Genomic DNA, 25,045 nt, shown 5'->3' with positions numbered 1-25,045 from the left:
GACGATAGGTTTGACAAGGGCAGAGGAAAGTGGTACTATAACTTCCTTGTAGCTGGAGCCATACCATTTCTTGTAAGCTGGGCAACATACAATGATTTTCTTACCATCTTGTCTATGTGTTGCTTGAATGTCAAATTACTGTCTACATATGTTCCTGCATTCCTAACCACTGGGTCAACTTTTAGAGGTGTTTTATTGATGGAGTAATTGGCTTGTGTAGACATTTTCTCAAAGTGCACTATAATGCACTTATTGGCCTTGAGTTTTAAACCACAGCTTTGCCACCAATCATTTGTCTGTGTTGGTCCCTCTTGCAGGATTAGTGCTGTGGGGGAATTTATGATAGCTCCCAGTTTACAGTCATCTACAAATTTGGCGAGCTAGAGGCCCTTGACATTTGCTTTGACTTCCGAGAAGTAGATGCTAAATAGGAGTGTGCCCAGCATGGATCCCTGAGGTACTCTGCTGGTGAGTGGTTTCTTTATAAAGAGTCTCATCAATCCTGATCTCTTGGATCCTGTGACCCAAACCAGCAATTCAGTGAGTTCTGCAGGGATTTATACCTAGTTCAGTGACTATAATCAACAATACCAGAGTGGGGGATTGTATTGAACACCTTAGCCAGGTCAAGGTGGGCAGTATACACACTTATCCACAACACCGGAAGAATGCCAGGCACCCAGCATTACTGCAGCACAGGTTAAAGCTGCATTGTCCAAGGCCAAGAATACAGCTTCCATGGGACCAGATAATATCCCTGGCTGTGTTCTACATGAACTACAAAGCGAACTGGTACCACATTTGTGTGCCCTATTCAGTCACAGCCTCACCTTAGGCTTTTTCCCTACTGAATGGTGCATTGCTACAGTCATCCCACTTCATAAAAGGGGAGCGCCTATAGACCCTGGGAATTATCGCCCTATTAGCCGGAAGAGTCTGATATGTGAATCTATGGAGCACATCGTCATGGACCTGATTAACAAAGACACAGGAAATCTCCAAACTCTAGACCCCACACAATTTGGCTTTGTGAAATGGTGATCATGCCTGCTCAACCTGGTTGACTTCTTTGAGTCAGTCACTAGGGTTGTGGATGAAGGTAAGGCAGTGCATTCAGCCTACCTCGCTCTGGCCAAGGCCTTGATACCATTTCCTCACTCGGGAATTATTGATAAACTCAACAAACTAGGCATCAACCCCTATATCACTGGGTGAGTTGCAAACTGGCTCACAGAAAGAACATGCAGTGTGAAAGTAGCGGACTCCAAGTCATACTGCCAACCAGTCATGAGTCGAGTCCCACAGGGATCGGTCCTGGGTCCTCTCCTGTTTGGCATCTACTTCTCAGAAATCCAAGCCAACACAAAGGGAATCTGGCTGACTAAGTTCGCAGACGACTGCAAGCTGGGAGCCATTAACTCCCCAAATGATGCAGACATCCTACAGAAAAAGGCCTCACTGAGACCAATGACTGGTGTCGAAACCATGGCCTTAAGCTTACCGCCAAAAAATGCTTAGTTAGATCCTTTGGTAAAAACTCAGTTCCCACTAACTGCCACATCGATGGGAGCCCACCAAACACTGAAGGCGTTATAAGAGATCTGGGGACGCAGGCTGATAACATTTCCTTCGACCACCACATTGCCACTGTAGTCAGAAAGTCCTTCTATATGGCACATCTCATTACCAAGGGTTTTGCATCCAGGAAGAGAGGTCGTCTCCTCTCTCTCTCTCTCTACTCCTCCCTCAGACTAATCATTGAGTATAATGCCCCATTTAGCATGTACCTCATTAAACACCTGCAATAGCTGGAGAGGCGGCAAAAGTACCTCACGAAGAGGATCATAGACATTAAACGCATGCTCTACACAGACTCAAAAGACTCCAGCTATTCTCTGTCTCATATCGCCTACTTAGAGGTGAGCTCTGCTTGACTTACAAAGCCATGCCTGACCCAGCTCTGTTAGAAAGACTACATCTAAAGAAATCTCAATCCCTCCACACCACATGCTCCAGAGACCTTAACCTCATTACCACAACCAACAGAACATGCTGGAGGGACAGGTTCCTCACCCAGAGACTGCCAATGCTCTGAATAGACTTCCCATACATGTCAAGCAGAGCACCTCGCTGACCCTCTTCAAGAGAAATCTTGATGAGTGGATGGGTAATAGAAAGTTCACCCCAGGTATCACTACAGTGGCTCTACTTGATAGCAGTACGGGGGAACTAACGTCGGGCAGCATGCTGCAAGGGCACTTCTATGGGCTAGGCTTGTAAAGGCTCTAGGGCCATTAGCCTAGTACACACATATGAACCTATGGTGACCCTATCAATGAAGTCTACCAGATTAATTAGGCAAGACTTTCCCTTAACAAATCCAAACTGGGATGGGTCCAGGGTCTGTAGGTTGCAAATGTCCTTGTTGATCATTTCAATGACAATTCATTCCAAGGATTTGCATATTAGAGTGGTCAGACTGATAGGTCTGTAGTATCCAGGGTCAGTTGACGGGAGCACCTTTGTGAAGGATGACGGTTGCAGCCTTCCATTTACTTTTTCGTAACCTGGTTTGAGGCTGTAGTTGAAAAGTTCGTCAAGTGGTCACAAAAGGTCATGTTTTAATTTATTTAGGAAGCAACCCGGAATATTGTTGGGACCCACCTGAGGCAAAGTTTTTGGTCTTGACAAGCATCACCAAGACCTGTTCCCTGTAGTTAGTTGGGTAGGGGGTGGGGTGGGGTTTACAAGTGGAATTTGTCAATAAGCAGATTTGCAGTCTCTTGCTGCTCAGTAAAGATGGTGCCATTTACCACCAACTTAGTACACTTGTGTGTTACCTTTAAGGTTTCAGACAAAGCTTAAGGCAGACATGCTGTCTTTAGACAAGAAGCTATCCTTATCTCAGTTGGCCAAGCTGGACTTGATTAACCCACTAAGATGCTTGTTTAGAAGAATCAGTGAGCTCTTATCTTCACGACTTTGGTCATGACTTTTTCCCTTTTGTTATATACCGTGTTACGACTGGGATTCCACCAATTTGGTTTGCTTCTGGTGTTTATTATGGGCTTACATCTGGGTAAAGCTGCTTGTATGAGGCCATTCACATGTTTGTACAGTATTTCTGTGAATAATTCTGAATAGGTTGCTGTGATCCCAAGGTTTGGGGGTGGACTGAACTTTAGGCTGTAGTTTGCTTTAAAATAGTTCCTAACTACTACTGGGTTTAATAGAGTTTTTATTTTGAGAGAGAGGGAGCTATGTGATCAGATCTCACCAGTGGTCCCATATGAACCTTTCATTGTCTTTTCTTAGCTGTACCTCCTAATCAAACTCTAGGGTACTTTATTTAGGCTTTCCACAGGTCTTGTTACATCAATTCCTGCAATATATGTATATTCACACTTAAGGTTATTGCTTGTATTATGTCCTTATTTATTCCATATCCAGATAAATCTCCAAAGCCCTTCATAATTTCTCAGACTTTGTCCATATCCTCCTCAGGCTCCATTTTCCACAAAGTATGATTTTCTTTTTGGATACCAGCCCAGTCCTACCCCTTTACTGACTTATAGCCACAATCAACGGCTCTAGATACAGGGCAAATAAGAGGAGGGACAATTGGCACTCTTGCCATGTCCCTCTTTCTATCTTTATTTCCTCTGACAATCTTGCAGTTATTTTTACTCTTGTTTTAGCACTCTCATATATTCTACCAAACATTCACCCAATCTGGAAATACCCCTCACTCCAACAATCCAAATAAGTACCTCCATCTGATTATCAAATATTTTTTCTACACTCAATGACAAAACTGCAAATTTCTTCTTTTGTTCTTGGGCTTCTTCCATTACTATCAACGCTCTCAATATATTATTGGCCATTCTACATTTTGCTACAATCCCTAACTGATATGAATGTATTCTTTGAAAGTATACCAATTAGCCTGTTCGCCATGATTAACCAAATATTTAGAATCCTAACTTGGGCTCTAGATTGAAGGTAACATTTGATTTTTCCCCTTTTTTTACAGATTACCATGACTACAGCTTCATTCTATGTGGCCAATGGCTTCTCATGACTACTAGTCATTTCCATATCTCTCACACACTTCACATGGTATTTCCAGTAAAACTGTTGTTAATCCATTACTTCTTGGTCTTCCTTCTTGCAAGCTTTTTCCACACACTAATTCCTCTTGAATAACCAGATTTAAACCTCCTGTTATCCTCTGTTAATTCTGGCAGACCTGGCTCTAAATTTTTCCCCTTCTTCCCTCTTTTCTTCCAGTCACCTGTTCTCCTCTGCATAAAGCCTGCCACAGTTTCTACTAAAACAGTGCAGAATATCTTCCGAGTCTAAACTCCTCCCCATTTCTTCCCAGATCTGGAATAATACGGTCTACCCTCCAGTTGTCACAGACTCACTTGTCAGCACCTTGGTAGCTCCCAGGTGAGTTACTAAAATATAGTTTTCTCCTTCCCAATCATTTTTGCCCAGATTCTTTCATCCTCTGAGTTTTGTAGGGCCTGTTGTGTTTCCTTCTCTCTTTCTGCACCTGTGATGACCTTTCCCCTCTAACTCTCTGTGGTTCTGCCAGCTCTGCTTTCCTAATCACTCTTGTACTAGACTTCTTTTGTTCAACCCATTCCTGTATTTAATCCTTAATATCACATTTACTTTTATCCCAGTCCTCTCCATTTCAGGCCTTTAGTCAGTAAGTATCACAGTCACAATCCCCTCCAGTTTTCGCTTATTGTGTTCCATTTCTAGGAAATATCCCATCTCTCTCTAGTGCCCCTCTAGTTCTTCCCATCCTAACTTCAGAATCATTCCCAACAATGCATGGTCTTTTGTCGATGGATCACATTATGTCATTTCTACTTATGTTTGGTATTCTATATTTACACAGCCCCTACTGATTATCGACCATCTTCGATATTTATACAAGTAATGTGTGACACCCCCCCCCCTCATCAGGGCAGTCTCCTATACCTACTATCCACATACCTTTCCAGCTTATCTCCATTTGAGTCTGCAGAAAACTCCCTTACATTCCAGTATCCCATTACTAAATACAAACCCTCCTGAAATGTAATTAAGTTTGTCAATATCACTCTTATCCCATTAATAGTTGTTTTTGGTAGTAGATGGACTATATCATTAACTTTACTCTTTCTATCCAGTCTTTTACCTGTGCATATGTGTTCTTCGCATCTTCTATCGTCTTTTCCTTCTTAAATGGGCCATTTCTTTTCATTAACACTATCGTCTTTCCTCTGCTTCCTATTCTTCCACAAGAAATTGGTGCTTACTGCTCCTCCCCCTGCTTAGATTTTAATATACTCACTTTGTGTTCAAGTCTCCTGTAAGGCTACAAACTGCAATCCCCCTCTCCTCACATAGCATATTATTCAATCTATTAGTCTCACTGCTCAAATATTCCAGGACACTTTTTTTGTATCTGACATTTTCCTCTCAAATCTTTACCTACTGCCTTGCACTTCTGAAACTTCAGCCACATAATGCCTTGTGATTTGCCTAGCACTAACCCTCTTTTTCGAGGACTCCCTCCCCTCTTCATCTGTCCTGACAGTGCTAGATAGGTGCTCAAAGTTTTTTATCTGTACCCCTCCTCCACTTTTATTATCTTACATCTTCGCCATTCTCCCCCATTTTCACCACCTATGGTCAAGTTTTGTACCTTTCCTCCCACATCATCTGCTTCATATCTAAAATACTGATCATCTTCTTCAGCTTATTATAAACTCTAGTTTTCTTTTTAGAAAGTAGATTATAGGTTTAGTACTTCATCCTGCCCCCATTCTCACAATATAGCAATTAATGCTTTGTGCGTGAAACTTGCACTTCCATGTCTATCAGCATCACACTGTTGCATATAAAGGTTTTACATTATTCCCTATTCCAATTATACATTTAGTGCATTAAAGATATATTTACTTATTAGTATTCAACAGTGAACAGTCTATATAGCTGTGTTTTCAGCATTTCCAACCCCTCAGTCCTTAAGTTTATACCATAATACATAGCTTTTGACTACTGTTTATCTCACACTCCTCAGTGCCCAATCCCTGTATTAATCAGCATTTTTGCAGGGTTTAATGCGTGCTTGGACATTTTTATTTAGCCTACTAGTAGACATACTGTACATGTAGCTTCTCTTTCCAGATCAGAACTTCAAATATTTACTACTATATTTGCAAACTGAGTTAATGGAAAAATGGAAAAACTGAGTAGTCTTTGCATTCTGACTAGTATCTCATCTGTTTAAGAAAACATATTTCTTGCACCACACCCTAAGGTCTTCTAGGGAGTTAAAAAACAGGAAAAACATTAGCATTAAATAAACTAATCAATTAACACATTCACATATCAGTTGACCAAACGAGGATTAAAAACACAAAAACCTACATTCTAACCCCTGCTTCAGACTGCAAAGTTTCAACGTATTGAATTTTAAACTATTAAAAAGCTTTCTTACATTTTAATAACATTTGAGAAGCTTATCTACATCATTTAGTACTGGTGGAAGACTATGTCCCACATTAAGGAGATTTCCACAGTGAAAATTTGTGATCACCCATCTAGTCATCCAGAGTGATTTCAAAGGCTGCTTGGGAAGTATTTTACTTGACATGTAAAGGCAGCCTATGGGAATACGTTGGATTACGTAACAGACATGCCATCTGGTGGTGTTTATGTAGTAGCACAGGTTTTGGTCTCTAGAACAGGTGTTTGCTTTACCACCTGGTTCTATTTAGGGGAATCGGTTCAAAGAATACAGTCATTCATATCATGGAAAGCTAAGTAGATATCACTCCTCAGGAGTCTTACATCATTGGGTAGAGGAAAAGAGCATTCAGTCTACCAGAGTACCTAAAGGTACAGAGACCGGAGATCTTTTTGGTAAAGAAACAATGAGGTCTCTCAAGTTGGTTTGTAAGCTTAAGAATGTAAATGCTAAAGGGGGCATTATATTTGACTGATAGCCTACTAAGGACAGAATAAAGCAGAAGTACAACTTCTCTGACCATCCTACTGCAACAAAATGATTCTGAGGGCGCAACACACCAGTGGTGTTTGAACACACTCCTAAAGTCACCCATTCTGCATTCAATGCAGATGGAGTTAAGACTGGAATGTGGCATCCAGTACTACTGAGGTGATGACCTATGCTTCCTGTAATTCAAGTGACACATATGACTTGCAGGCTGGTAAAGTGTAGAATGTGAATATTACTATGCTACAATGGTAGTGAGGCACTGGTCCTCTTAATGACATAGGTCTTCACTCTGGAGCATTGTGTGCTTTAAGTTAATAAAACTGATTAAAAGTCAGCAGGCCAGTTATTACATGACATGGCAAGTACTACTAAACTCGTATTACAGTTTCATAGCTTTGTTAAACAGATATAGTTCTGCCACTCACAACTGCCCCAGTTGTACATAATTTACCAATGCTGTTGAAACCCCTTACTGCACTCCTTACATTCAGGTACTCTGAGGCATAATGCAACACTATCTGGAGACGCCACAAGTAGGGCATCAAGAAAATACAACAGAACTTAGGTGTTGGGAGTAAGTCTGGCAGAAAAAAATGTATTAATAAGAAAAATGTGTTGTCGCATTTTCTCTCTCTCTCTATGTGTGTGTGTGTATATGTATATATATATATATATATATATATATATATATATATATATATATATATACACACACACACACACACACACACACACACACTAGGATGGTTGAGTTGCATTTGAGTGCTAGTAACCAGGACTGATGCAGTTTTCTGAATTACAGTGTATGCATGGGAGTCGCTACTGGTATATACATTCAGGGAACTACCTACAGTGAAAATGATGACAATCAACCATCATCTACATGGTGGGAACTTGTAGAACAATTACAGTTCAGGATTGGTATGACTAATTCTCTAGTGTATGGTTAGTGGTTGGCAGTGAAAATGACTGGAGGATTAAGTCACCAGTCTTCTCAACTTGTTTGGGATTAGAATGCACTGTGCAACTAGAAAGTAATATGGTGTTTCAATAATAGAGTCAACTGCACTTTTCACACTAACACTCAAATAAGAATAATTAACCAGCAAGTGGTACAAGGATGCACAGCTTCTACCATACACATTTTAATTTTCTTGGAACTGCATTTTCATGAGGAAAATTACTTACACAAATGTTAGTGTGTGTGACTGGGTGTACACACCCACACACACGTGGAATACATGGGGTCTTTAGTGTGATACAGAGATTATTAGGCTGACTACTATGGTCCGATATAGCACACTGTGTAAAATCACAAAAAAAAATGAAGGCGCAATTCTCCAGTAACAATAAAGGCTTTCCTCTTGTTGTTAATGAGTGGAACCACGATAATTGTAACAAAGTCCACCAGCTCACTATTCAGTGAACAAACATCCGATTTACTGATAAAAACAATAAAATTGGTATTAGCAATATAAAAGATTAAGCACTTTCATCTCCTGTATGGAGACTTCTTCAGAATCTATTGTTACATAAAAATCCTCTGCTTATATAACTCCTACTAATTCAGTAATTAGTAAATTGATTAATCAATCTTGAATTTCTATAGGCTGACCACTGAGTGTTACAACTGAATGTTACTAACATTCATATACAGATCACAATACTTTTTTTAAAAAACATAAAAATACACATAAAATACTTAATAAATACTTAAAAACATATGGAAATAAATCCACATCTATCTATTGTGTACAACATCACAACAAAAAATTCAATGTATAAAAAGTATGTAGAAAAGAAATGTTAAAATTGAACACTCTGCTGTCACTCAAGGTATTAAGAGAGTCAATATGTATATAATATATTGTAAGACCTGAAACTTATTTAAATCTGTACTATCTACCAAGAATGAGTATTTTTTACAATTCATAAACAGTATATAAACCATCACCATTACTATTCTAGTGGTGTCTCTTTGGGTCATCAGCTAAAATTTTGTGGGCTGGGTAGATGGATATATGGTCATTTAAACCATAATTCCCACACAAATCCATCCTTAACTGCCACATCATCTCCCTAAATTCAAGTTTGGTTTCCCAGTCCCCACCTCTCTCCTGTCTGATGACCTCTTCCAAAACCCAGAATTTAAAGTCAGCGTCTCTACATGTACAAGTGTGTCTAAATAAGGCATTATTGTCATTCTTCCTAGTAATGTCCCTATTATGTTCGTAAACACGTGCCCTTAAATTACGTTCAGTCTTCCCAATGTAGTATTTCCAACATTTCTTACAATAGCATAAATATACTACACCTTTGGTATAGCAACTAAAATATTTATTTCCCTTCAACCTCACATTTATACTTGGAAGTTCAAGCTCTTTAACATCAGCCATAAAGGAACACTGTGCACACCTACCACATTTAAATGCGCCATATTTATTGCTTGTTCCACCTCTCCCTTCTGTAGTATTTTTTTCTTTTTTCAAATATATTTTTCAAATTACTGTTTTTCCTAAAAGTATATCCAAGTGGTTGCTGAAAAATATCAATTTTTGTAGGCATTTTATTGAACATACCCCATACGTCGTTGATGCATTTTTTAATCCATCCTACCCCACTGAAGTGTGTCAAAATCAAATAAGGCAATTTCTCTTCATTGTCTTTATCAATACTAACCCTATTTTCTACTTCCATACTAACTATATTAGTAAGTAAAGGTTTGTATAATGTTTCCCTATTGTCTAATATTATTTTTTTGCTTGACTCAATCATATGGTCTGGGTATCCCCTTTCCTTAAACATATTTTGCAATGTATTCATTTCTTCCATTAGATCTATTGTGTCCGAAGTCATTCTGGCTACTCTAATCATTTGACCTTTTACTATGTTCTTTTTGGAATGGTAGGGATGGTCACTCGTATAATGTAAATAGGAGTTAGAAAAACACTCCTTCCTATAAATTCTGGATTTTAATTTTTTGTTTATTCATAATGCTTTATATATATACATTCCATGGTTTGTGGCAATTTTAAGAAACTTACATTTTTTGTAGTTGATAGGGTATTGACAAGTGAAAGAGGTGGTGATGAAAATATTAGAGTTGAGTCCCTGGAATTCAAATGGCAGGTTCTATTGAATGCTACAGTTTTCCCTGGACTAAACGACCATATTTCTATTAGGCCCATATTGAAGCAAAGGGCAATGGTTGTTTGATGTCTGAGAGGGTTTGAATTTATTGTATTTAATTTATGTTATATATATATATATATATATATATATATATATATATATATATATATATATATATATATATATTATATGTTACAAAGTTTTTGTAAAAAAGCATTTATTAATATTTTATTTTCTTTGAGATTAATGGTTTTAATTTTCATTTTAACAAGTGTAATTCTACACGCCATACACATCAGTATGTATGCTGCTATGTTTGGCAATTGTGCAATAACAGTGATTGGTCAGTAGAAAAATGTAGTTTGTATTTGAACCATGTGACTAGATGCTCCTTTTACTGTGAAGAAGCCATTCATTTGATGGTGAAAGTGCTTAGTACATTGGAGCCTGTTTTAGCTCTTCAATAAAGCTGCTTGGTGCAGTTCGTAAATTTTGTGTTTGTTTTTAAACTGTTTTTACCGTTGGGTGAGGTATGTTTTACTAGTTTAGCTTTACGGCTTCACCGGCTGTTTTTTGAGGGCGATTGCTTTTCAATTCCTTCTTATGGAATTGGTTATTCGGGAATTGACTGTTTCAGCAGAGAAGCTAACCGCATTGCTTACACAGACTCAGGTGGAGGCTGGGAACTCCACTCAGGCGACGGTTACGGAGTCGCAAACCCAAATGTTTACATTACACACCATTCCTGCCTTGGATGTCGATGAAGATGGAGTTGGCATAAACAATGATGGAGACTTAACCAGTGATGGGATACAACACAAATTTATTTATTTATTTATTTCCAGTTTGATTACCGGGGAAGTCCACTGGGCCAGAACGTACCCATTTTCAGTGGAGGCCCGGGGAGAAAAGCTCCAAAAGCAAAGCAAATACAATCTAAGTTACATAGTGTAAAAGATAGTAATAAAATATATACATTTGGAATAACATTACATTGAATACAGTTAGTAAAAAAACAAATACACGCAGTATACTTCAAAAAACATCATTCAGGAAGGTAGATACAATAGATTTAGTAGTTTCCTTAAGTAGCAGGTTTGACTGTATGAAAAGAAGGTGTAAGGTTACATGCTATTTACAATATTTACATATGAGGAGTAGAGAGAGAGAAAGTACATAAACTGAGAGTAGAATATAGTTTGATCAAGCAGTGATCGAGAGAAAAAGAGAAGTAAAGAAGATAGTATTAGGGTAGAGTAAAGAGAAAGGATGTAGAGGGTTCAAGGGGAATTTATGTAAATTTATGTAGGATGTAAGCAGGTGCACTTATGTTTAGAGGATAAGTAAGAGAAAAGTTGGATTTTGAAGGCTTCAGTGTTAGATGTTGTTCTAAGAGAAGGGAGAGAGTTCCATTTCCTGCCAAGAGAGTAGGAGGGAAGGAGCTGGCCAGCAGGGCGATTGGGTTTGTGGATGGTGATTAAATTTTGGTGTTCAGATCTAAGAGATCTGTTTGGGGTGTATGGCGGAAGGATGTTTGCTAGGGCTGGGCATTTTTCAGGGTAGAATATTAATTTGTGAGCAGTGGTTAGTTGGAGGTAGTCTAGGTAGTTAGGGAGTTCTAGCCAGTTCAGAGTTTGTAGGGAAAGACAATGGTGAGAAGAGGTTTTAGATTTGGTAGCAAATTTAGAGATTTTATTATAGCAGATTTCGAGTTTAGTGGAGATGGAAGAAGACAGGTTAGTAAGGAGAGGGGCTCCATATAGTAGAGATGGTAGAAGATAGGTAGTTGCTAAGGAATGTCTAGCGGAGTTGGAGAGAAAGCAGTTGTTCTTATAGAGCATACCTAGCTTTTGGTGGGTTTTCTTTATGTTTTGTTGTATGTGGCTATCAAATTTGAGGTGCTCGTCTATAGTGATGCCAAGGAGTTTTGCAGATGGGACCACCTCTATGGTTGACTTTGTTTGGCTTATGATTTTGAATGCTGTTTTATCAAATGTGCAAGCCCTGGAGGGAGCGGAGAGAAGAATTTTGGATTTATTAGAGTTTAGAGAGAGATGATTTTGGTGCATCCAGTTCTCAGTAGTGGAAAAAGCTATTTGGGTTTTTGTCAGTAGTTCGGGAATGTTGGAGGCGGCGCAGACTAAGGTAGAATCATCTGCGTATTGGATGACTGTTGTGTCTGGGATGGCAGAGTGAAGGTTATTTATTAAGATGTTGAAAAGCATGGGTCCAAGGATGGACCCCTGGGGAACACCAGTGGGTGTAGGTAAAATGGAGGGGCATTCAACAATGGCTCCAAATTCCAGATGTCGACTTCTCTGTCTCGAATGAGGAGGGAAGGGCCTTTCCGACGCCATCTTTAGAGAGACAACTTGAGCATTTTGAAAGTATGTGTTGAAGGTTTCGGGGTTTACAACTATACAACTCATTTCTCACAAAATCTATTTCCTTGAGGCAAGTACCGAAAGGTCTTAGGATCAATAAATTACCGAATGGTATAGAAAAAGGATCTATGGCTTACAAACGGTTGAATTGTTCGACAAGACGGGTCTAGAGATGTTGGACATCATCAAAAACAATTTGAGTAAGTTAAAAACGCTTGAAAAAGAAATTTTATCACTGAATGAAAGTATTATTGGCGACTTATTGTTTTTTCAGTATGCCAAACAATACAATGTGGTGCTTAGTAATATCGAAAAGTTTGTAAATAAAAATGTTAAAATCAAAGTGAAAAAATTATCTAGGGACTTGTTAGATTATAAAAACAATACGGCATACACTTTTGGGCTGAACAACAGTAAGGGCATTAATAAATATGAGTTAAATGATGGTCAACGGTCTAACAACAAGGGCAATTTTGATGTTGACCACCCTAATCCTGACTCTGGTGACTACCAGGATGAACAGTTGTGTTTTTTAGAGGGATCTCCGGAACCAAGGAGATCAGAGCGCCTGAGAAAAAAAAGGGGTGGTTTCTCAGCAAACCAGCAAAGTGGTTATTACCACAGTCAGCAACAAAGGAACAAGAATTACAACACGAAGGGGCGGTGGTACAACGACATGAGGCAGAGATAGACCATGGACTCAATACTTGTTTTAGCAGTGAAGTTGTAAATATCAACAATACTGTCAGTGATATGTTGGTAAGTGCATTGCACTGTAATAATGATGTTGCTGAACTAAGATGTGATGTTGATACCAACAATACTGTCAGTAATATTTTAATAAGTGCATTGCGCTTTAATAATGATGTTGCTGAATTAAGATGTGATGTCAGCACAAAAGCTGGCTTCACCATACAACTTCAGTGCTTTGGAAATAAAAGAAATGCATTATGATTTATTAGCAAAAGGTTTTATGTTTGTACCTGTGTTTTGTTATATTATGGTAGATTTGTTTACTAGTTTAAAAGTATACACGAGGCAACTAAATTTGGTTTTATACTTTAAAGGGCAAAATGAACAAAGAAATGTTACATCCCCTTTACTGACTAGGAAACGCACTTTTATTCCACCTATGGATAAGGATGTGGCCATGTTTGAAAGGTTATCCCTAAATAGTATGCGAAGATATGTGGAAAAGAACAAATTAGCTGAACCAGATAACTTTACTGTGGCTGAGAGGGTAGCATTGAAAGAACTGATTACAAACAAGGAAGTTAGAATTATGAATCCCGATAAAGGGTGTGGTGCTATAATTATGTCTCAATTTTATTATGTATCTAAAATGCAAGCTATTTTAGATGACACCACCACATACTAGAGGGCTTCTAGGAGTGAAATGAATATAGCATATCACAAAATTGATGTGTTTTTGATGGATACCCTTTTGGAAGGGGGATTCAGGAGAATGAGTATGGATTCTTGTTGGCAGAACACCCGGTTACACCTGTTGTGTTTGGTATTCTCAAGATCCATAAAAGTCTGAATGACCCCCCATTTAGACCAATAGTGGCAGCAAGGGGATCCAAACCTGAGCCACTGGCAGCACATGTTGACAGTAATACACAGGGGCTAAGTGGTTTTGGTCACAAACAAAGATTCTTGGCATTGTTTGCAACGCTTAAAAAGGGTGGATAAAAGTGACATGAATTTGTACATTTCTTACTTTAGATGTTGTGAATTTATTTCCAACCATACCCCAAGATGAAGGATTGGAATATTTTAGAGAAAGTCTTTTGAGAAGTAAACATCTAAGTGGTGTAAAGTTAAACAATGTACTTAATTTTAAGGAATGGATATTTAAAAACTACATGATATTTGAAGGAGAATTTTATCACCAGATATCTGGGGTGGAAATGGGGGCCAAATGTGCCCCCATTTTTGCCAACTTGGTACTTCTTCATTGGGAAGAGACATTCATCTTTCCCAGCCCTTTTTTTGAACGAATTGTACTTCACAACCTTTTTTTAGATGACATACTAGTTTTGTGGAGGGGAGATGAAGATGAGGCCAGGAATTTTGTGGAATATCTTAATTCCACTATCCCATTTTTTTTCCTTCACGTTTAAGTAGGACAACTAAACAATAGACTTTCTGGATATAAAACTTACCAAAACAGAAGGGTTGAAAAGTAATATTTACAGAAAGGAGACATAGTAATTCATTATTACATTTTTTTTAAGTTGCCACTCTTTGCATCAATGTAGAAGTGTGATTAAAGGGCAGATGGTCTGCTTGTCTTGCCTCGTGAGCAATGACATGACATATCAAGTTGAGATGTATAGCCTTATAGGGATGTTTTTAAATAGAGGCTATCCATTGAAATTGTTGATATCAGTCAGAAAAGAAGTGATGGGAATAAGGGGGACATCATTTAAACCTATTTTGAAAGACACTAGTGGGATCAATGGTACAACTGAAGGAAGAGAACCCCTTAAATCTGGACCATTTGATTCCAGAGCCCTAATCGTGAAATATAACTACCAGACATCTCGGATTATTGAGGTTAAGAAATCATGGGATTTAGCATTTGATACAGACACCAAAAAGGAGTTAGGGCAAATACCTTGAATAATATTTTCAAGGTTTGAATATTAAAAAATTATTGGAAAGATCAAATGAAAGATATACAATCTCACGCATGTATAAATGCGGGGCTTGTAGATATGTCAATGATGGACACTATGTGACTGTATGGGGGTACAATAAAAATTCAGTGCCCAGGTAAATGTTGTTGCAATTCTAAGATGGTTGTCTATTTGGCAACATGCACAACATGTACAGGTTTTTATGTGGGAAAAACCATACGTAGGTTAAGAGAAAGGATAGTGGAACATCTTAGGGCCATAAAAAATAAAGATATTCATAATGCTTTATATGTACATTCAATGGTTTGTGGCAATTTTAGAAATTTACATTTTTTGTAGTTGATAGGGTATTGACAAGTGAAAGAAGTGGTGATGAAAATATTAGAGTTGAGTCCCTGGAATTCAAATGTCAGGTCCTATTGAATGCTACAATTTTCCCTGGACTAAACAACTATATTTCTATTAGACCCATATTGAATCAAAGGGGCAATGTTTTTTTTGATGTCTGAGAGGGTTTGAATTTATTGTATTTAATTTATGATATATATATATATATATATATATATATATATATATATATATTATATGTTACAAAGTTTTTGTAAAAAAGCATTTATTAATATTTTTATTTTCTTTGAGATTAATAGTTTTAATTTTCATTTTAACAAGTGTAATTTTACACGCCATATATATCAGTATGTATGCTGTTATGTTTGGTAATTGCACAACAACAATGATTGGTCAGTAGAAAAATGTAGTTTGTATTTGAACCATGTGACTAGATGCTCCTTTTACTCTGAAGAAGCCATTAATTTGATGGTGAAAGTGTTTAGTGCATTGGAGCCTGTTTTAGCTCTTCAATAAAGCGGCTTGGTGCAGTTCGTAAATTTTGTGTCTGTTTTTAACCTTCTACATTGTATTGTGTTTTATTGTTTTATGTCTTCTAGTAGCTGTAAACATCTGAAGGCTGTGTATTTTCACAGGAAGATGCTAGGTGGTCATCAGTGATGGATGTCTGTAAGACTGGGAAGTGAAGCTAGGTCACAAAAAGTGATGTCATGCTGCAAGCATCCCAGCAGCAATACTTGAGATATTAATTTAAGAGCTCTGAGAGAGACAGGGCAGTCTGTATTTGTGTTTGCACTTGCCTTGCTGTAAGTTAGTTAACCAGGGTACAGTAATTTCTCTTGGACTCAGTTAGGAACATGGTAAAGATTAGTTTAGATGTTTTCTGTACTTGAGACTGTCCTGCAATACTGTTTTAAATATTTCCTGTTATTTTGAACTCTGATGTCACTGTGAATACATATTTAGTGTTGTCTTGTATTAATATTTATTATAAAATATATTTAAACCTTTCAATTGTGGCTGGTTTGTTTAGAGATATTTAAGCTCTCAGAGTACCTGCATATCTATTTGGTGACACTGTACAGGCCACTCCTAATAGCCTGGCTCTTGGTCAAATTACCATTTGGAATAATAGTAACATTACACAGTAAGACTGGACACCCTTTGCTAAGGGCCTTAAAGTAGCTGATAAGTAGTGGCTGATGGTGGTGTAAACTACCTTATAGTCTGGGCAGAAGGGGCACAGCTAGTAAACCTGTGTCAGCCTTTCCCAGGTGTGTGTGCGCGTACGTGTGTGTATAAATCAAACCTCAGTGTGTGTGTCAGCCACTTGGGCAGGGACACCAAGCACTGGATGGACAGAGGGGGTGCTGGAGGTCTTGGTTTGACCACTCAGCTGAGATCTCAACCCTATGGCTGTGCCAGTGGGGAGTCTTACTGGGGATCTGGAGAAAGAGGGAGAAAGAGGGAGAAACAGGCCCAGACTGACTGTGCTCTCTGTGTGATCCTAAGGGAAATTGCACTTTAATGTGTGTGTACTTTTCAGCCTCCCAGTGCGTACGTCCCCCCACTGCTGCCAGTGGGGAGGATTGAGGCTCCTTGATTACTGGGCCATTGCAGGGGCATCGTATATTAATTGGTGGGTAGTGGTGGGATATTCACAACATATTAATCGGCTTGGAGTGGTGGGATATCCACACAGGGAGATGCTAGATGCTGCATCAGTGGGGGCTGTTTGTGAAACTGGGAACTGAAGTCAGGTGACAAAAAGTGATGTCATGCTGCAAGTATCTCAGCAGCAATATTTGAAATATTAATGCAAGAACTTTCTGAGAAAGAGAGAGAGAGAGAGACAGGGCATTTTGTATGCATCTTTGACTTGACAACATCCACTCACCACCTCTGCAGTTGCCTTGTTGTAAGTTAACTAGGGTACAGTAATTTCTCTTAGATTCAGTTAGAAACATAGCAGAGATTACATTAGATGTTTTCTGCATTTATTTGTGACTGTCCTGCAAAGTTTTAAATATTTCCTGTGATTTTCAACTCTGTCACTGTGAATACATATTTAGCAGTGTCTTGTTCTTTTATTATTTATTATTAAATATATTCAAACCTTTCAGTTGTGGCTGGTCTTAGAGTACTTGCATATCTATTTGGTGACACTGTACAATAGCCTGGCTTTTGCTCAAACTACCATTTGGATTAACAGTAACATTACACAATAAGATTGGATATCCTTTGCTAAAGGCCTTAAAGTTGCTGATAAGTAGTGGTTGGTAGTGGAAACTACCTTATAGTCTGGGCAGAATGAGGCACAGCTAGTAAACCTGTGCTAGCCTTTCCCCCAGGTGTGTGTGTGTGTGTGTGTGTGTGTGCTTCTTGGGCAGGGACACGAAGCACTGGTTGGACAGAGGGTGCTGCAGGTCTTGGTTTGGCCACTCAGCTGAGATCTCAACCCTGTAGCTGTGCCAGTGGGGAGCCTTACTGGGGATATGGAGAAAGAGGGAGAAACCAGCCCCAGACTGACTGTGGTCTCTGTGTGCTCTTAAGGGAAACTGCACTTCAGTGTGTGTGCACGTGTCATCCTCCCAGTGTGTACGTCCTCCCACTGTTGCCAATGGTGAGAACTGAGGCTCCTTGATTATTGGGCCAGTGCAGGGGAGTGTCAGTTCCCTTTGGGATTTTCACAGCAACTTTTCCTGGGCATTTTCCTTTGCTTCTGAACTGTCCTCAGATCCCCTTTTAATGAAGGAGGAAGATTTAGTTGGGTGGTATCTATGGACTGCAGAGAGCAGGATCAGTCTGCAGTCTTTCATGGTCTTACCTTGGTCTTGGGAGTGTTTTGAACACTGTCTGCCTGAGGGCCAAAAAGTAAATTTTTGTCCAAGGGTGAATCTATACTCCGATTTAAAATCCTTAGCCATAAGCTGACTGCAAAGCCATGCATACCTATGGATAGCGAAGTTCATAGACCCCCAAAGAATTAATGGTGCAGAACAGCAAAAAATCCAGTAGAAAATGTGTATGTACTCTCACCGAAACAAGGCACTTTGTTGGACTTGAAAATGACAGCAGGAACAAAGAGAAAAAAATCCAGGTGTTTATTCACTAACAAATAATTTAAGTGTAAGTAATAAATAGGTAAGCAATGGAGTAACTAGCCATCGCCCTACTGTCTATTAGTTGATAGGTCATTAGCACTGGGCAACAGCTTGTACGGTCTACCTGGAAAGAGAGCTACTGCAAAAGGGTCTGCCAAAGGATACTTATATAGATACTTCAGCTCATCCTGGGACCTTGTAAAATCAGTCTGGTCTTTTAGGAGCTGGTGGTTGAGGATTAGGTGCAGAAGAGGTCTAACTGAAAGGTGTCCTGGGAAAGCCTCGCGCATAGGAGGGACTTTGGAAGAAGCAGGGGAATCCAAGTCTAAGAAGTTGTAGTACCACTTTGGAACATCAGAAATCTGCATGGATTGCATATCAAAGTATTTCATCATGCTCTGTATAGTTTCCCCAGAAGTAGTCTTCTCAATAAGGGAATCTGGTGACAGGGAGTCTCCTTCATCAGAAGACATTGGTCCTTGAGGGTGCAGCTGAGAGGAATATTCCAGAGAAAGGTCAAAGCCACTGTCTTGCTCCTCAGCTGAGGAGGAGGAAACCAGCATTGGTTTGAGAGGAGTAGAATATGGTTGTGGAGACCTGAAGGAGGGATGCTTCAAAGACAGAACAGTTTTGAAAAGCCCTTGTGAAAAATCCATCCAGTCCTCCTCTGTAGCTGTTAATGAGAAGGCCACATGCTTAGTCATCTGCTTTTTCTTTTAAAGTGTGACATCCACCTGGATGAGACTTGGAGGATCAGAATCATGTCTGACCTCTATTAGAGAGCCTGGGATTTCTTTAACTAGAATTTGAGGGATGCAGTGCAGTCCTGAAATACAACATGGTTCTTTGGACATAAGGGCAGTCTGCAATGCATCAGGACCCATACCGGCCCCTGATGAGGGGTTATAGTAGATGGCAACTGAGAAGTAGCCTGATGTCCTGCAGGTTTCTGAATCCTCAGTGGGTACAATGGAGTCAAAAAGACTAGACTATGGATCTGCTTGAGGCCCTTTTAGGCTTTTTCTTTGTTGGCAGAGGGATGTCTGATGATGCAGAGTCCGCCATCTTTTATTACACCAAGCATTTAAGATGCTGGTACTGAGGAAAGTACTTAGCAGAAAGCCTAGACTTAATGGTTTTGGAATGTATGATAGAGCAAGATCTGTGATCATGCTCCCAGCCTAGGGGAAAAAAAAAGACTTGCTATGCAAGTCCTTGTATGGGTCTGCCTACCACATTCATTCATACTTACCCCTCCTAGCTAACATCTACAAATTTAACAAAGAATTTGAAGACAAACGGAAGGGCCCACAATGGGGCACTTATCTGGACAGACGAATGCAACAAACATACCAACAATCAAATGAACAGTCCGACTGATGCTTGACCTGCGTTCAGGCAGGCAGGTAGACATTTTGAGGAGCCATGCTCGTACATCTGTCATCATACCCAAACATATATGAGTTGAGGTCTTGTGGATGTATGACCTAGGAAAGGTAAAGCTTTGGTACTCTGGGTGGATGTTAGTAGTAACAACTCCATATGCTGGAACACTGCAACCGTGATTTCAGTCAGGACATCTGTTTTTACATGGATGGGTAGCCTATTCCACAGTGCGGTGATCCTTTGGAACAAGTCTCTCTCTCTCTCTCTCTCTCTCTCCAGCACATTCCATTTATGTCAAAATTTAGATCCCTGTTTCTGGTGTTTGTTTTGTGTATGTGCAACAGATCCACTGGGGCTGAGGAAGCCATGTAAGCCAGGCAAAGAACTCCCTCAGCAGCCTGTAGGAGACTGAATACAGAGAGTGTCTTTAGGCGACCAGTGCAACACAGGGTATTCATGCTTCTCATCTCCTGTGAGAAACCTTTGTTGATGTTTCAACTGTTCCAAATGTCATGTCGGGTATCTGCCAAAGGCGGAATTGTACTCAATGACAGGTCTGATAAGGGCCAAGTACAGTGCTACTATAACTTCCTTGGACCTGGATGCCATACCCTTACCTATAAGTTGGGGGGCACAGAATGATTCTTACTGTCTTAAGTAGGTGTTGGTTAAAGGCCGGACTGCTGGTTAGATACGTTCTCAGACCCCCTTCTAGCAGGTCAACTCTTGGTGTTTTATTGATGAAGTAATTAATTGGGTTGGCATTTCTTGTCACAGAGTTTTAGGCCATGACTCTGACACCAGTCATTTGTCTGTGTTAAACCATCTGTTAAGATCCTGGTGTCTTTGGGAGAATATATAATACCTCCTAGATTACAGTCAATATGAGAACTTGGTAAACCAGAAGACTTGGACAGCCTTGACTTCTGAGAAGTAGACTGCAAACAGCAGTGGGCCCAACATGAAGCCTTGAGGTACTCCAATGGTGATCTGTCTCTTGGTGGAGATGGTCTCACCAATTCTGACTTCCTGGGTCCTGTCTGTAAGACGGCCAGCAATCCAGTGAGTTATATAGGGCTTTCTGCTTAGCTCAGAGAGCTTGTCAACAACGCCTGAGTGGTTATTGTATCAAACGCCTTGGCCAGGTCAAGGTACACAGTATGCACTTGTTTTATTTTTGTCCACTGCCGTGCTGACCCTCTCAAAGAAGTCTAACAGGTTAAGTAAGCATGGCCTTCCCCAAATCCCATATTGGGATGGGTCCAGTGCCTGCAGATTGATAATGTCCATCATTTCCATGACAATGCATGTCATGGCTTTGCACATTAGGCTCGTTAGACTGATCTGAGGTTCGGGACGGCCACGGTGTTGCAGCAGTTAGCATTGTCGCCTCACAGCAAGAGGTTTTCCGGTTCGATCCTCGGCTGGTGTGCCTTCTGTGTGGAGTCTGCATGTCCTCCCTGTGGTCGTGTGGGTTTCCTCCCAAATCCCAAAGACATGCTGTAGGTGGATTGGAGACTCTAAATTGGCCCTAGGCGTGAATGTGTGCATGTGTGAGCCTTCTGTGAAGGCTGGGCGCCGGGGCTGGCAACTCCACACTGTAAAACTCCACTGCCAATCTTGAGCAGACAGGTGATCCGCTGTGGTGACCCCTAACCGGGAAAGGCCAAAAGAAGAAAAAGACGACGACTGATCTGAGGTTCCTTTAGTCGGCTGATGGTCTACCCTTGTGGAGGGGAATGACGGTTTCTGTCCTCCATTCACTTGGAATGTAACCTGTTTTTTGGCTTCAAGTGCTCCTGATAGGTTGTGTTTTAGACTGTTCAGGAAGCAACACAGGATTTTGTCAGGATCCACAGACGTGGTGTTCTTGGCTTTAGCAAGTCCCTGATAACAGGAAGTATGTTGGAGAGAATTTCTCTGGCAGAAGCTTGGGGTGGGGGGATGAAGAATGAGCTGAATTTATTCACCAGTAGAGCTGCTATATCACCCTGACTGGTGAAAGGTACCATTTACACCAGTTCAACACACTACTGTGTATTACGCTCTACTGTATTGGCGAGTGCCAGGATTCAGAATGTTTGATCCTCTGGATGGAGCATGTATTATCTGTTCGAAGGAAGTGTGCCTAAGTTTGAGGCAGGGTAAGATTCCTAGTCTATACAAGAACAGTTAAATTCACCCATGAACAGGATTGTTTGGAAGGAGAGTGCCTCTAGTAGGTTTCGGTAAAAGTTGTGACTCTGAGCATAGATGGCGACTTGCAGCTAGGCATGATACGGTTAAGAACCTTTTCCATGGTGACGTGTGTGAGAGCTCCACTGTAATTCTCCTATTTAATCAACCTGGAGGTATGGTTGCTGCTAGCATACATCAGACCACCTCCACCTTTGGCCCAAGTCTATGCTGTTGCAAGTCTAAATGTGTGGAAGGCACTGTAGCCTTGCACTGCCAGAGTACTTCCTACAACTTTAAGCAAAGTCTCAATCATGGCACAGATATTTATATTCTCCAGAGTGAAGGGGGCTTTAAGGATGTGGAGTTGTTTTGTTTATATTCCTAGCACTAAGTAGTAAAAGTGTAAGGTTGGAGACGTTCAACATGTTAGTAGTCTTTTCGGCATTGCCTAAAAAAAAAGCAATAATGAAATGGATAAAGTTTTAGCTGATAGCCAAAAGCCTGGGGGGATAGGTAGGTGCAGTCCATCTTTGGCAAAGCAATGTAGTCTCTTGGTCATGTCCTCCCATATTGACAGATACTGGATCCCCCTGCTGTGACACCAGAAACTAAACCAATCACTAAAATCAATAATTTCATGTTCATATTGTGGCATCATCCTTGGTGAAGGTAGAATTACACTCATTATGAGAGATCCACTGTCTATTCTCTCAGTCTAATGAGGTACATCACAGGTCATTTACACCCACATGGACTATGACAGAATCGTATTGGTACTTGGGGGTGCAGTGACTTGAGAGCATGCGTGATTGCTGCAGATCCTAGCTCTATATCAGCAAACAACAGTTATTTTTCTCTCTGTCTAACCTGTTGAGTTGGGCATTTGTGTGTCACACAATGGAGTCCCCAGTGACAAGAGTATATGCTTGCCTTATGGGCTTTGCTGTTGGGGACCACTGGGTGTAGGCTTATGTGAAATACTTGGCATTGCTTTTAGTGATTGCCTAGGAACAGTGTTGCCTTTAAGGCAGCATTGGAGATCTTTGAGATTTGGGAAGGTTTCTTTTAAGTGCCTCAGCATAACAAACTGTGTGCATAGTGCCAGGCATGTATAAGGGATGTTATGTTGGTATTCTTGACATCCTCAACTGTATGTGAAATTTTTGCCTTCGAGGAGAAAGTTCTGCATTTACACTGTAGTGACATCTGATGCCCAAGCTAGCTGCTTTAAGCTTAATTCCACACAATGCCATGCTGTTTAATACGTTTCAGACCTAATCTTAACTTTATAGGGAAATTTTACTGTCTAGATGTGTATCATTATACAGGGCACTGCTAACTGCCACTGGACAGCATCGTGCAGACTTGCCTTATTTACAGCAGTGACAAAAAGCTGGAAAACTGACAACTATACCCTCTAGCCAATAAACAACCGCATTGAGCTTCCTGGAATGCTTTCCAACTCAGAGAGACCAGGTGCCACAATATGAATGATACTGGAATTTTTCCAACTCAGAGAGACCAGGTGCCACAATATGAATGATACTGGAATTTCTTAATGTAAAAGCACAGCAAAAGTTGCTCTCAAGCGCAGATTAAACAACTGCCCAACTAAATCCCTGGCTATTTCACCTTTCTGCAAGACAAATTGGAAGCAAGCAGAAATAGAAAAAACAAACCGAGAAATGGCAATTGTTTGCCACAAAATTAAATCCTTTAAAATGCTCAAAACAGTAGGGCTCACCATATAAAGCAAGTACAAGTGCAGTAAATCAAGAAAATATTCTTACCTTAGCTTGGATGAGACTGGATGTAGTTGAAACATTTAAAACATTTCTGAGCTCTATTGTAAGTGAGCCTACAGCTTGTCTAAGCAGTTCATATAGTTATAACTGCAGTACAGCTATTTACCACACTGAAGAGACCCTTTATCATGTTTTTCCCTCCTTTTTAGTTTTGAAAAATTATCTCTGATTTCAATGGGTTGTTATAACCGGGTAAGGAGTCCAATTCCACAAGATTTTATGAACAAAATGGGCTTTTTCTACTATAATTCTAGAGCGTTTCTCCCCAGGCCTCTGCTGAAAATTGGCTTTGTTCCAAGTCGAACTTGGTAAACAAATGTTAAATAAAATAAATAATTCTGAAATATGTATTTATGTAATGTCAACTAATTTATCATCTATCTTTAGTAGTGTAATGAGGGTTATGTTAGAATTTATTTTATAGTTTTGTGAAGTTTTTAGGTAGCTTAATCTTATTTTACATAGAATGGAGTCTATTTTGTGAGCACTGGCATTTTTCAAATTGCTACCCAAAGTCAGCATTTTATGTATTTTTAATTTAATGACAGATGTCTCTTCTAGAAAGTTAATTTAAACTGGCAGAATTGTTTTCAGAGTAGCTGTGCACACCGTGTGAGGTTACTTATATATATATATATATATATATATAAATGTCTTATGAAAAAGTGAACTCTTCACGACCCCTACTAATTATATATAGTAATTCTGAGGCTAGACAACAGTTGGGCAAGGGCAAATTCCATTACTTAGCTGTACCACAATCCCATTCAAAAGACTGTAGGCAGAAACTCCATTAGGAAGAACATTCGCTCCCATGAGCATTAGCATTTTTTTTTTTTACAGCACAAAAAAGCATTCATTTAAGTGAGCATTAACTCTTCATAATTCTAACTATATACATCTATATACATACAAACACACACATGCTGAGTTGAATGGGAAATGGAGTCAGTTTTACTTTTTTTTCCCTTTAAACTCTAGAGATTTACGAGGCCGTTTTTGGTGTGCTATATATAGTAAGTTGGATTTGTATATAATG

The 25,045-nt window shown here is 39.7% G+C and overlaps 1 protein-coding gene across 1 annotated transcript in view; it reads right to left on the bottom strand.

Annotated features, from left to right (window-relative positions):
- The window catches only part of LOC122788982 (minichromosome maintenance complex binding protein), a 1,363,580-nt gene that overhangs the window by 195,453 nt on the left and 1,143,082 nt on the right, over positions 1–25,045 (bottom strand). The gene's annotated exons all lie outside the window — the stretch shown is intronic.

The sequence above is a fragment of the Protopterus annectens genome, chromosome 14.part0, assembly GCF_019279795.1.
Source record: "Protopterus annectens isolate FY-2018-M chromosome 14.part0, PAN1.0, whole genome shotgun sequence".
In the NCBI taxonomy this organism is placed as follows: Eukaryota; Metazoa; Chordata; order Ceratodontiformes; family Protopteridae; genus Protopterus; species Protopterus annectens.
This window is presented reverse-complemented; position numbering and strand designations above follow the sequence as displayed.